This window comes from Chelonia mydas, chromosome 5 (genome assembly GCF_015237465.2).
Source record: "Chelonia mydas isolate rCheMyd1 chromosome 5, rCheMyd1.pri.v2, whole genome shotgun sequence".
Lineage (NCBI taxonomy): Eukaryota > Metazoa > Chordata > Testudines > Cheloniidae > Chelonia > Chelonia mydas.
The window spans coordinates 73,754,391-73,768,403 of NC_051245.2; the positions used below are offsets into that span (position 1 = coordinate 73,754,391).

The 14,013-nt window shown below is 39.0% G+C and overlaps 1 protein-coding gene across 3 annotated transcripts in view; it reads left to right on the forward strand.

The window, feature by feature from the left end:
* DMXL1 (Dmx like 1) overlaps positions 1 to 14,013 on the forward strand; it is a 142,659-nt gene that overhangs the window by 1,267 nt on the left and 127,379 nt on the right. The window lies entirely within an intron of this gene.

Here is a 14,013-nt window from a genome sequence, read left to right on the forward strand (position 1 = left end):
AGCTAACACTTGAGTTTTATTTCATTTTGAGTAGATGACACTAACGGCAAGTCAACACTATATCGCTACATCGGTGCAGTTGCACATCTGTAGTGCATCTGGTGAAGACTTGTTATGCTGACAGGAGAGCCCTCTCCCATGGTCATAATTACTCCATCTTGGCGAGAAATAGAAGCTGTGTTGTTTGGGAGAGCGTCTCGCTGACATAGAGCCAGTGTGGACAGTGTGAAATTTGCATCACTCGGGGGTGCGGGTGAGGCTTTTTCACATCACTGAACGAGTAAATTAGATTGACTTAAACATTAGTCTAACACGGCTATCCCTCTGATACTTAGGCATTAGTGTAGACCTGCCCTAAGAGATATATTAGAGGTCCTTGAGAGTGGCAAAGAAAAAAACCCTTGAAGATAGAGCTATTTTTAGCACATTTAAAGTTCAGAAAGGCACTCTTTTTTTTTTTTTTTTTTTTTGCCGCATAGTAACTCTGAATTATGTTCTAAAATCTTGACGTTAAAGCTAGTATTTCTGAACTTCCTGTTTGCATGCACCCTGCTGCTGGGAAGTAACTGTGCATAGCACTTTAAGTACATATTAGGCTTCTGTACAGTTTTTAATTTTTGTTCATAAGAAGGATTTTTCTCCTTATCCTTTCGCTCTCCAAAGCCCACTTTTCTACCCTCTCTTTGTTGAGTGGAGTGACTAGTTTTTATATGAGTTTTGTTTGTCTTTAAACTTGAATAAGTATCCTCATCATAATAAACTACGGAGTTCAAAAGACTCAATCTTCAGTCTAAATGTAAAATATTCTCTTATATTTCTCTTCTCTCCCTGGTTTGGCTCCCTCTTTCTTGGGATGCCTCATCATCTGAGTATCTTATCCTCATTCTTTTCCTATCTTTTCCTATGAAATGATGCTGTGGTATTGTTGCTGTGCTTAAGTCTTTGTCTGGATGAAATTGTCAGGAACCTAGTCAGGTTTGCTTGGTACACAGTGTACCAGAAGGGGCCCAAAGTAGAATTTAGCAGATTTGTCAGTTTTGCTCTGGAGCAGCAGCACCCAAGATAGTGCTATAAACTGTGGGATATCTTCAGTCTTGCACCCAGTTTAACTTACTGCCTAATTCGTTGGAGAGCGATTGCTAGACTCATTTTTAGTCTTTGTTTGTGGATACTCGGCACACTCCTGTGCTCCTTTGCTGAGTTTTTTAACAACGACATTGGAAAACAAAATACTTGTTCACTATCTGACACCGTGATCATCCTGCAAGGAGTTCCATCTGGTGGGCCTCTATTGAAGTAATGCGGGCTCCATGTCATCACAGGAATTTTCCTGAGTAGTTGCAGATTCAGAACCTGCAAGTTGCTGCTCAAAAGAGGAAGTAATCAGAATAAAGCTTTGTTATAGACAGTCAGCTCAATCAGTTTGGAAAAAAAAAAGTTAAAAGTAGCTTACAGTACTACACCTGCTTTTGGATCCAACTTTCAGATTTCCGTATTTGTTTAAATGTTTCTCTACCTATTGTGGTGTGTGTGACTCACAAGCAGCATGAAACTGTACATGAAAAACAGTGTAATTTCCTTTACAGCAAAGTGACATTAATTGTGTAAAGTAAAGAAGAGACAGATAGAGAATTATCTTATCTTTTAATTATACTAAAGTTTAGATCTGTCTTGTAATAACATTAGGTTCCTTTTTTAAAACTTCAGATTATCAGGATCACTTCCATAGAATGACGACTGAGCAATTCTGTCCAGTATTGCAGCCTGTCTGATTAGAAGAGTGTTTTAGAACTCTATAATGACCTGGAAGTGGTAGCTTTCTCTTGAGAGGGAGGAATATGCCAAACAGTACTGTTTTGAGTAATACTACCTTGAGAGACCTTTGTTTACAAGAGCAGTTTTGACACAAATATAATCTTAGAAATTCCTATATGTGCATTAAATCTTTTATATATTTGTGGTGTGCAGGAAAGCATATTACTAATGGAATTTTTAGCCAGGAGTCTCAAACCCCGAGAACAAAAATGTCCTTCATTGACTTTGGGGGGGGGCGGGGGGAATGTTGTGGTGCTTCTCATGGTGTACAACTTAATCAGATTTCTCCACACCTATTTGAACGAGCACAAAAAAGGTACTGTAAATAAGCTGAGTTGAGTTGATCCCACTAGTTACTTTTCTACAAAGAAATGTCTTATCTTTCAATTGATGTACAAGGGTTGGAATGTAGCCATTCTTCTATGCTTAGTTAGGTCATTACCAGTTAGTGCTTATACCAGGATCACTTAGAAATGAAGAGTTCAATGTGTGGGAGGTATGAAGCTTTACTTGAATTTTTAATTAACCACTGGAAGTTTTTAAAATGTCATGCAAAACCAAATGAAAATGGCTGCAAATAGAAATAGCTCACAAATGCTATTTTTTTTTTTGTACAAATTGTGTTTAGTCCATAGACAGTGTTCTTCTAACCCTTCCACTCTACCCCAAAAAAATCTTCATGTTAACTGTCAAAATAGAACTAGAAGACTACCTATGTTGTTTAGAAGAGATTTCAGGAAAATGGCCTTGGTGATAATACAGAAGCGTAAGTTCTAGTCAGCCTCAAGTTTGGACCTCCCTCATACTAGCAGTACAGAAACAATATTGTAGTTGTGACTCAAACACCTGGACCCCCCTGATGGATTATACTCTAGTTCATGGGTTCTCAATACAAGTCTTCCTCGACTTGTATCCGCCTAGTGTTAGTGATTCAAAACCTAGTAAGTTCTACTGAACATGAATTTCTGAGCACTTTTGTTTGTTTTCAGTTGTCTTGCATGTGATAAGTGAGAATATATGCACCTTAGAACATGCTGTTTGCTGATGACTTGGTGATATATGCAGAAGATTAAGACTGTAAGCCAACTTTGAACAGTGGCAACTTAGTTTTGAGCAGGCTGGACTTCACTTTAGTCATACCAACATTCACTCTATGAGAACTAAAGGAGGACTCAGCATAAAGGATATCACAGGAAGAAAGCTTAGGGGGAGAAAGAGAATTTAAATATCTAGAATCAGTGGTTACTGACAATGGTGCCCTCCAGAATGATGCCCGGCATTGTACTAAAGTTGCTCGGTGCAAATGGTAGGAGCTGACCCAAGTTCTTTGTGATAACTTTATTGGCATCTTTTTAAGAGCGGTCAAATCACAGTTTTATACAATCCTAATGTACAGAACAGGGACTTGGCCAGCCACTAGAAAAGTAATGGGTATGTTGTCCAAATGAAGCTGTTGAGATGGTTGGAGACTGTGATAGGAAACGAAATGATGTAAAGGATCTAATAAAGGTTGCTCCAATTGAAGACAAGTTGAGGGAGGCTATGCTACGTGGATATGGGCATATCCAGTGGAGACCTGAGAGCTATGTTGGTAAGATGTCTGTTGCAGTGATCTTCCCCTGGTTGTCTTCTGTCAGTGACCAAAGTCTTGGTATATGGACTGGATATCAGTGGACATTGGAGAGACCAGACTGCATTACAGCCTAGAATTCTATCATGAATTTTGGAAGAAGGCTATAAAAGTTACTGACCTAAAATAAGGAAGTGGCAAGAAAGGAGACAACTTGTGAAGCCTAATGTATATTTGCTATTTTTAGCTTCGGTACACTTAAGATGAGAATTGAGTACTAGAATACAGAGAGTATATACTATCGTTGTTACTACTAATTCTCTGTTGTTTTAGAGCAGGGGTTCTCAAACTTGGGGTTGGGACCCCTCATGGGGTCACGAGGTTATTACATGGGGGGGTCACAAGCTGTCAGCCTCCACCCCAAATCCCGTTTTGCCTCCAGCATTTATAATGGTGTAAAATATATTAAAAAGTGTTTTTAATTTATAAGGGGGGGGGTCACATTCAGAGGCTTGCTCTGTGAAAGGGGTCATCAGTAAAAAAGTTTGAGAGCCACTGTTTTAGAGCCCACGAGTACGTAAGCCAACAAGTAAGGCACTTCACCGAAATACTACCTACTTGGCTTTTTCTCACATCTACAGTTTAAAGCAACTTGACCTGTAAATTTACATATTACCTCCCACACTCGTTGTGGATGCTACTTTAATATCTGAAGCATTGTTCAAGGTATTGCCTCAAATTGTGTAATCAATACAGTCACCATTGTCTTTGTTGAATGGCTTTGCAGATGTTTGTTTACTTATTTCTGCTTTCATGACTCTTACAGTCCTTTTAAAAATATTTATACTGTGCTAACTCCTACTTTTGTGTAGTGAGTTTACAGTTGTTGACTCTACAATGTATAAAAATAGTTTAAACTAGAGTTTGGAGGAACTTGGGACGTTCTAATGGTCATTACGAAATTTCAGGGAAGTATGAAAAGCAAATGACTTGGTAATATGCAATTATATATTTCTCGACTCTAATGCTGGTACTTTACTGGAGAAGAAACTTATCTTCCATTATGTTTTCTCTTAATTATTGGAATGGTCACTTAAAGAAAATATTGTTGGTGTGGCTCCATTTATTTAGTCATTTCTTTCAAAGATATATTTTTACAAACTTGTTTGTTAAAGTTAAGATGTCAGGTTTAAAATGTAATACATTTTGGAGGAAACAGTATACTGCAGCGATTAATGCAATCTCATGAAATTTTTTTATCACTAAAAAAAAGAGAGGTGATAAATGCTGCAAGGTAAATGTTTACTTTCTTGCCTGACATTGGGTATGAGCAGAAAAACATAAAATAAAAAATGTACACGTAATTACCATATGATTGAGGAGAACCATTTAATAAATAGCCTTGCCTGAAATCTGTCCAATAGTTCTTCATAATGACTGAGCTTTGGAACATTAATATTATCTTCTTTGTGTTTTTGTAATTGTGGGACAGAGAAATTTTTAAACTTTCTTCCACTCTTGGACTCATCTGTGGTGCAGGACAAGTGACAATTTTAAGGTTAATTTTGTTCAGCCCAACAAAAATAGGTACTTCATGCCATTTGAAAGCGCAATCAATAGGGGAATTCTGGTATAAAGCTTTGTTCCTAGTTCAAGTACAGTATATTTTAAAATCTTTACACTTTTACCTGCAATACCTTTTCAGTATACTTTGGGGTTTCTTTTGGGGAAAAAAAAAGGGGGTGTGTGTAGGGGGGAGAATCCTCCTCAAAGATATGTACAGTATAGTTGTAGTCTGGTAATTAAGGCAGTTTTATTTTACATGCATGTAAAAAATCCTTTTTATAAAAGATAGCATAGATACAATGGTTTGGCTTGGCATAAAGTTTCTGTTGAGATTCTCTTGGGAATAACCTGCCTAACTCGTTGCTTGTCACGCAAAGTTACTCGTCAGTCCCATACATGTGCAGGAAAGGGGCCTTTTATTTTATGCACCATATTTCCTGATTTAGCATAAGAAATTTATTGCTTTAGTAGATTAAATTTTTTATGTGCAAGTTCAGGGTTATAATTTAAAAAAAAGATTTCCTGCACATAATTCTCCCCTCTTACACATATGTGAATGCACCAATAGAAGATTTATTTTCTTATGTTTAAGGAGTTAATTAGGTAAAGTTTTCACTTTTAAAAAAAAAAAAAAAGAGAGAATTTTGTAGCAGTTAAATTATTGGCTGTAATAGCTTCTGATAACAGTTCTGTAAAATTGCCTTAGTGTTATTTTCAAAGGAAAACATTTGCTAATCCTCTCTCAAGAAATTTAGGATGTAGGGATAAAATAGCTGGAAGTTGGATAAGAAGCAAATAGAAAGGAGGTGAAAATCCAATACCAGATGCAAATTCATTTTTTTCAGTCTTAGGTGCACAGAAAGATGTATAATTTTCTAAATCCAGATATGTGGTGGCAAGGCATCAGCTAGTAAAATCCTTGTTTCCATAGTTTTTATGGAATGGTTCAATGGTTTTACCCTGTTTGCTTTTGTTCACTGGTTTTAAAAACATTGTTTAACAAACATACCAAGAGCATGATAATATCAACAATTCATTGTACAGACTACTCCACAAATAACCTGGGACATTTTAATCTTTAAAGGTGAGTTGAAAGGCTTTACACCTGCCAAAACTACAGTTAAAGGTTCTTTTTCCACTACAGAGATGTCGGTAACACTTAGACCTAGTTTATACTAGAAGAACCTTACTGGGATAGTCCTGCTTGTTCAGACACATGTTATACTGGCAAAAGATTGTACAGAGCTGCATTCTTTATAGTATTTCAGGTGTTTATGAAGTTATTGGCTATGGTATATGAAATGGTGAGCCCTGAACTCAGTTCTTGGCATGGAAGTTCGAGGAGAAACTATCAACAACTGGTGACTCCTGTTCTTGGATACAAAAGTTATCTTTTATGAAAACAATCAGTTGCAGACCCATAAGTACAAAAATGTGACAAGGTATGAACTGAATGATCCAGTTGAGGAACTAATTCACAAATGCAGGTAAAGTTGGGTGCATAAAAAGTGAGTGTTTGGGAGATCGTTGTATTTATAAGAATACTAAAGTAAGTCTCAAGAATACAGAGAACAGAAGATGAGGACTTGCAGCCAGAAGGAGGGCCGGAGAATCACACCAACACCAGGAAGAAGCAGGGCTACATGATTGACTACCAACAGACAGACCTGTCACCAGAGCTGATATGTAGAACAGAAGAGTGTGCTTTCTGCTAGGAGCAGAGATACGGGATGTGGACCTGAGGCTGAAGACGATCCCAATGGGAGCAGGAAAGAATCCACTCATTATCCTTCATGTGGGAACAAATGATACTACTAGATTTTCACTAGAACGCATTAAGGTAGACTGGGCCATGCTGGGGAAGACACTTAACAAAATGGAGGTTAAGGTGATCTTCAGTGGAATTCTGCCTGTCCATAGAGGTGGAGAATGAAAGTGAGACAAGATTATGATGATCAGAAGATGACTCAGGCAGCACCACTTAGCCTCCATTTTGTTGTGGGATGTTTGACCATTGGGAGGCATTCATGGACAGAAGACTGTTCTCATGGGATGGATTCCACTTGAGTAGGGAGGGAAATAGACTTTTGGGATGGAGGATGTCATACCTGATTTAAAAAAAAGCTTTAAACTAGGAATTTGGGGGAGATGGTAGAGAGATGCTCATGTACTCTCTACGCCTGATTCTGATACTGAGCAGGAGGATAATCAAGAAAGAGAGGATACAGCAATGGAGAAAGGAACAGCAGAGGGTAGGAGAATGAACATCAAGAGGAAAGATGGCATCATTGGTATTGGCATTGGCATTGAGAGTACAATGACTGTACCTAATCCAGTGAGGAATCTGGGGATAGCCAGGCAGAAACAACTAAGATGTCAATAGGCCAATGAAAGGAGCCTGGGTAACAAAATGGAGGAACTACATCTACTCATGCAGAAAGTAAAACCAGATGATACAGGGATAAAAGAAATATGGTGTAGTAGTAGTTATGACTAGGCTACATGTATTGAACAGTATGTTCTGTTCAGGAAAGACAGAAATGAAGGTAAAGGTGGTGAAGTAGCATTGTATGTTAATGATGAGGTAGACTGTAAAGAAATTAGAAGTGATGGAATAGATAAGACAGAGTCTGGGTCAACATCACTTTGGGGAAGAAAGCTACCACAGGCTCCCCTGGGATAGTGCTACAGAGCCCCAGGATCCAACTTGGATATGGATAGACACCTCTTCAACGTTTTTAATTAAATAAATACTACTGGGAATTGTTTGGTTATGAGAGATTTTAACTTCCCAGATATAGATTGGAGGACAAGTGCTACTAATAATAGGAGGGCCCAGATTTTCCTGGATTGGATAGCTGAACCAACAAGAGGTGATGGCATTTTAGATTTAGTATTGTTGAGTAGAGAGGACCTCATAGAAGAATTGGTTATAGGGGACAACCTTGATTTGAGTGATCATGCACTAATTCAGTTTAAACTAAATGGAAGGATGAACAAAAATAGGTCTGCAGTTAGGGGGTCCTTGATTTCAAAAGAGCAAACTTTAAAAAATTAAGGGAATTAGGGAAGTGGACAGGACTGAAGAACTCAAGGATCTGAATGTGGAGGAGGCTTGGAATTGGTTTAAATCAAAGATGCAGAAGCTATGTGAAGCCTGCATCCCAAGCAAGTGGATAAAATTTGTAGGGAAGAGTTGCAGACCACACTGGATGACCAAGCATCTCAGACAGGTCATTAAGAGAGTGCCTAGAGGAAATGAAAGATGGAATGGATCAGCAAGGAAAGCGACCTCTTGAAAGTCAGAAAATGAGAACTGCCAAAACCCAAGCAGAGTTGGACCTTGCAAAGGAAGTTAAAATCAATATTAAAAGGTTCTATAGCCTTTTAGAAAACAAGGAAAGAAGAAGTGGGACTGCCAAGCACTGAGGGTGGGGGGGAGATAAACGATAATCTAGGCATGGCTGAACATCTAAACAAATACTTTGGATCAGTTTTTAATAAGGGTACTGAGCTTATGGGTGGTGGCAGAGGGGCTAATGAAAATAAGGATGTTGAAGCTAAACTGAAACAGCTTACTGAGATCAAATTTGGGGGCTTGGATAATCACCATCCAAGAATATTAAAGGAAATGGCACATGAAATTGCAAGCCCAATAGTAGCGATTTTTAATGATCTGTAAACTCGGGGTCACACCTATGACTGGAGAATTGCTACTATAGTTCTTTTTAAGAAAAGGAAAAAAGTGATCTGTGAAACTACAGGCCAGTGAGTTTGACCTCAATTGTATGCAAGCTTTTGGAACAAATTTTGAAAGAGAAAGTAGTTAAGGATATAGAGCTGAACGGTAGTTGGGATAAAATAGAACGTGGTTCTACAAAAGGTAGATTGTGCCAGACCAACCTGATCTTCTTTGAGAAGATAACTGATTTTTTTAGATAAAGGAAATGCGGTAGGTCCAATCTGTCTGGATTTCAGAAAGCCATTTTATACTATTCCCTATGAGAAATTATTAATTAAATTGGAGAAGATTAGGATTGATATGAGAATTGAAAGGTAGATAAGGAATTGGTTAAAGCGAGGCTACACTGGGTCATACTGAAAGGTGATCTGTCAGGCTGGACTGAGGTTGCTAGTGAAGTTTCTCAGGGATCGGTCTTAGGACCAATCTTAGTTAACATTTTCATTAATGACCTTGGCACAAAAAGTGGAAGTGTGCTAATAAAAATTGTGGATGACAAAGTTGGGAGGTGTTGTCTATATGGAGGAGGACCGAAATATTCTACAAGAATTTCTGGACGACCTTGAAAACTGTAGTAATAGAAATGGGATGAAATTTAATAGTGCAAAATGTGAGGTGATGCATTTAGGGACAAACAACAAGAAGTTTTGCTATAAGCTAAGGACTTAGCGACAGGAGGAGAAAGACCTGGGTGTATTGGTTAGTTGCAAGAGGACTGTGAGCTATAAATGTGATACGGCTGCGAAAAAAGCTAATGGAATCCTGGGATGCATCAAGCAAGGTATTTCCAGTAGAGATAGGGCAGTGTTAGTACCATTATACAAGGCACTGGTGAGACCTCATCTGGAATGCTGTGTGCTGTTCTGGTCTCACATGTTTAAGAACAATGAATTCAAACTGGAATAGGTGCAGAAAACTTGCCTTATGAGAGGAGACTCAAAGAGCTTGGCTTGTTTAGCCTTACAAAATGAAGGCTGAGGGGAGATATGATTGCTTTCTGTATATACATCAGAGGGATAAATACCAGGGAGGGAGAGGAAGGAGCTTAAAAGATAAGGGCCAGCGTTGACACAAGAACAAGTAGTATAAATTGGCTGTCAACAAGTTTAGGTTTGTAATTAGATCAATGTTTCTAATCATCAGAAGAGTAAAGTTTTGGAATAGCCTTCCAAGGGGCAAAAACCTACCTGGCTTCAAGACTGAACTGGATAAGTTTATGGAGGGGATGGTAGGATGAGACTGACCACAGTGGCATGTGGTCCATCTGCAACTGCTAGTAGTGAATATCCCCAATGGCCAGAGATGGAACTCTAGATAGAGAGGGGTCTGAGTTACTACAGAGAATTCTTTCCCAGGTGTGTGGCTGGTGGGTCTTGCTGACATATTCAAGGTCTAATTTATCGTCATATTTGGGGTTAGAAAGGAATTTTTCCCCAGATCAGATTGGCAGAGACCCTGGGCTTTTTTCACCTTCCTCTGTAGCATGGGGTATGGGTTTAGACTAGAATAAATGATGGATTCTCTGTAACTTGGAGTCCTTCAAATTGTGATTTGTGGATTTCAATAACTCAGCAAAACATTAGGGGTCTGTAACAGGAGTAGGTGGGCAAGGTTCTGTGGCTTACAATGTGCAGGAGGTCAGACTATATGATTATGATGGTCACTTCTGCTCGTAAAATCTGAGTAATATTTCTAGATTACATTCCATATATATATGCTGACATAGTTGCTTCCTCTTTGGAAAACTGTATGAAAACTTTATGCTTATTTGTAATCTGCGATTTACAAAGTACCCCATCGCTTCATTGTGATAATTATTATTATAACCCCAGAAAAATGTATCCGGGATCTAGTTGTTATTGTTTGGGGGCCTTTGTGTGATTGTGCTTTGCTATCAGGATTGAGGCTTTGTGGTGGGTGTTATACAGATGTACAGTCCTGCCATTAAGAGATTCTATCAAGACTGAGTCAAGTTGTGGGTCTAGAAGAGAATGAAAGGGAGAAAAGTTGCAATAAAAGGAATGTGAAGTTATGCATAATTATTACATATCTATTTGTAAATTATAAGTAGACTAGAGATACTAAAGCCTCTTCAGGCCACCTGCTAGTGTCAGCAGCAAGGTCCTGCAGCTAGCCTTCTTACCTGCTAGCTTAACACCCCTCCCACCCCCAAGAAGTCTAACAAGCAAACCTGGGCCCCAGTTGGGCTACCTGATTGGCTAAACTGCCCAATTGGCTCAGAGGATCAGCAGAGCTGCTCTTAAGACCAACAAAAGAAGCAGAGTGCTGATTGCTCAAAGCATTCATCCAAGGTCAAGATAGCCTTGGCCCCTGGAATTCCTCACTCCAGGTAACCTAGCTCTGACACTCAGCTCCAATTTCAGACTACCAGTTCCTGCTCTTACTACTAGGCATAAGTGCCCACATTCTGGTCTTTCAGAGTAACAGCTGTGTTAGTCTGTATTCGCAAAAAGAAAAGGAGTACTTGTGGCACCTTAGAGACTAACCAATTTATTTGAGCATAAGCTTTCGTGAGCTACAGCTCACTTCATCAGGTGCATACTGTGGAAAGTGTAGAAGATCTTATTATATACACACAAAGCATGACAGCTAACCATCATCAAGTGGTACTTTACTGTAGTACTCAGAGTTAAAGGCCAGAAGGGAGCGCTAAATCATCTAGTCTAACATCCTGTATATCACAGGCTGCTAACATCACCCAGCATCCACACGTTAAAGCTGATATTGTTTCACTCGTTAAAGGATTAAAACCCCCAGGAGAGGGTTTGCCATTTTAGAGGTATGTGTTGAAAAGGGACTTAAAAGGAAGGTATAATAGGTGCTTTATGGAGAGATTTGGTAAGTCTTCCATGCTGCAACATGTCTTCAGACCTTGTTCCATATACACTTGTCAAAGAAGCCAGTCTCCATCTCCCAGTATATTGCCGTATTTGGCAGAGTGGAAAAGGATGAAGCAGTAAGATGCAACAATGGATAGGTGGTAATAGAGCCTGCTGCAGTTCCACTTGCACAACAATTTCCCTTACCGTCCTAATGCACACACTCACTGTTTTTACACACAATCATCCCCCTTCCGCTTCCCATCCCCATGGTCACCACAGGCACTTAACTTCTTTGCTTATTTTTCATATCAATGATCTTCCAAAGATGGAGGTCTGAACAAGATCACTCCTAGGTGAGTGTTTTTTAAAAATGGGGGAAAATTTTCTTTTCTCACCACTCATGTAAAAAGTTTTCAACCAAGTTTGAAAACATTTAGTTGGAGAATAGTTTATCTATTCAGAATGCTGCTGCAAAGATCATTTTCCTAGCCTATCACATATGAGCCCCTCTTTTTTTTTTTTTTCATCTTCCCACTGGCTTCCCCTTCTCTCTCGCACCAAACATAAGCTACTTGTCTTCACTTCAAAGGCTATTCATGGCTTATGCCTGCATTACCTGTCATTGCTTATTTACTATCGAGATGTCAATTCCTGCTGGCCAATGGGTGTTAGAAAGAGGAGCATTGAGAGCAACTTTAGGTGCATTTTCACAGCAATGGAAAAAAGGCACATCCCTGACACCAGGGCAAACTTCAAGTCCCTGTTCCAAAGCGCAAAGGCAATAGAGCTTCTGACATCCATTTGTTTGAGAAATGTTTTAGATGGGCAAAACTTACTTTTTTCACACTCATTCTGAATGGTGGCTAAACATATCCGAAAATATTAAGTCTGAGGCAAGCAACCAGCATAAATATAAATCAGCCAAAATGTTTTTTGCATCTCTTTTTTGTACATTCTTACAGTTAAAAGTACAGAAGTGCTTTGCTCAGAACTATCTGTTAGTCTATTAGATGTCTTAAAGTATGCTCTTTGTCACATCTACATAACCAAATGTGGGTCTTCATTCTTTTACTGCAGTTCTTGAGACAGACAAGACCTATAGGTTACTGGCACATGAGTAGGGTCTGTTCATCAGGAGATAGGGTTGTTTTGCTTCCAGCAGCCTTAGACTTGTTCTAAAGTCCCTCAAGATTTTGTCACTTCTGGTGCTACGATTTCTCTTTTAATTTGGCTCTTTTGAGGTACAGGAATGTCATCCAGTCAGATTGATGTGGGAAGACAAAACAAAGCATGAGGCAGAAGATGCTTCTGAGCGTTTTCTTCCAAAAGTGCGTAGAAGATTTTTTCTGCTTGTCTGGGACAAATTCCTCTTAAATGTGCTCTAGTCTCTCCTTTCAGGTGTTCATTTCAACCTGTTAACAAGGAGCAGCATTAGAAGTAATCTTTTATGCTGAGCAGTATTCTAAGGGCTCATGTTACTATCAGCACTGCATTAGTCAGCGCTTTTTGAAAGTACATACAGCAGAAGACCACTCCGCTGCAGCTTTCACTTGACTAGATCAGCATCATGCACTCCCTGCTTTCAGATAAATGTTGGTGAGTGCAGAGTAGTTCAGTACTACAGATAACCCTCTTGGGGCAGGTGACGAGTACTGCCAATCAACCAGACTACTGCATAACCGTAGCTCCTCAAAACAGGTCTCGTCAAACTGAGACAGCAATAGTAAAGGAACATCAGAGGCCTGTCACCAGCAGAGCTCCCCTGTATGTGTCTGTTAGTCAAGGGGCCAAAGACCAGAGTACTCCTGCCTACACATTTGGCACCGTCAGCTTTGTGGTTAGTCAGACTCTTGGGTATGAATACTGCCCCATCAGCTTCTCTGTACAACAACCAAATAGTAGGGTCTTCCAAGAGCTGAGAAGCTGAAGATTTTTCTCTGTATGTTAATTGGCAACAGCTTTCTCAAGGCTTCGTCAGCCACTGGTTCTTTGGGATCAGCCATCTTTGGCTAGGCGCATTCATGCCAATATAGGGCTTACTCCTACTGTGAGGCTAGCAGAAGGCTTCAAATGTGTGGTATGTGCCAATCAGTGTAAATTTTGAATGGCAGAGAAAGTATATTGACCTCGGTCTTACACTGAACACTATTCTAAAGATGCACTTAAACATTATATTTGATTCTCAATAATAATTAGGGCTGTCCAGTGATTAAAAAATTAATCACGATTAAAAAAACAGTAGTCATGATTAATTGCACTGTTAATAATAGAATACCATTTATTTAAATGTTTTGGATGTTTTCTACGTTTTCAAATATTGATTTCAGTTTCAACACCGAATACAAAGTGTACAGTGCTCACTTTATATTTTTGATTACAAGTATTTGCACTGTTTAAAAAAAACCAAAGAATAGTATTTTTCAGTTCACCTAATACAAGTACTATAGTGCAATCTCTTTATCATGAAAGTTGAACTT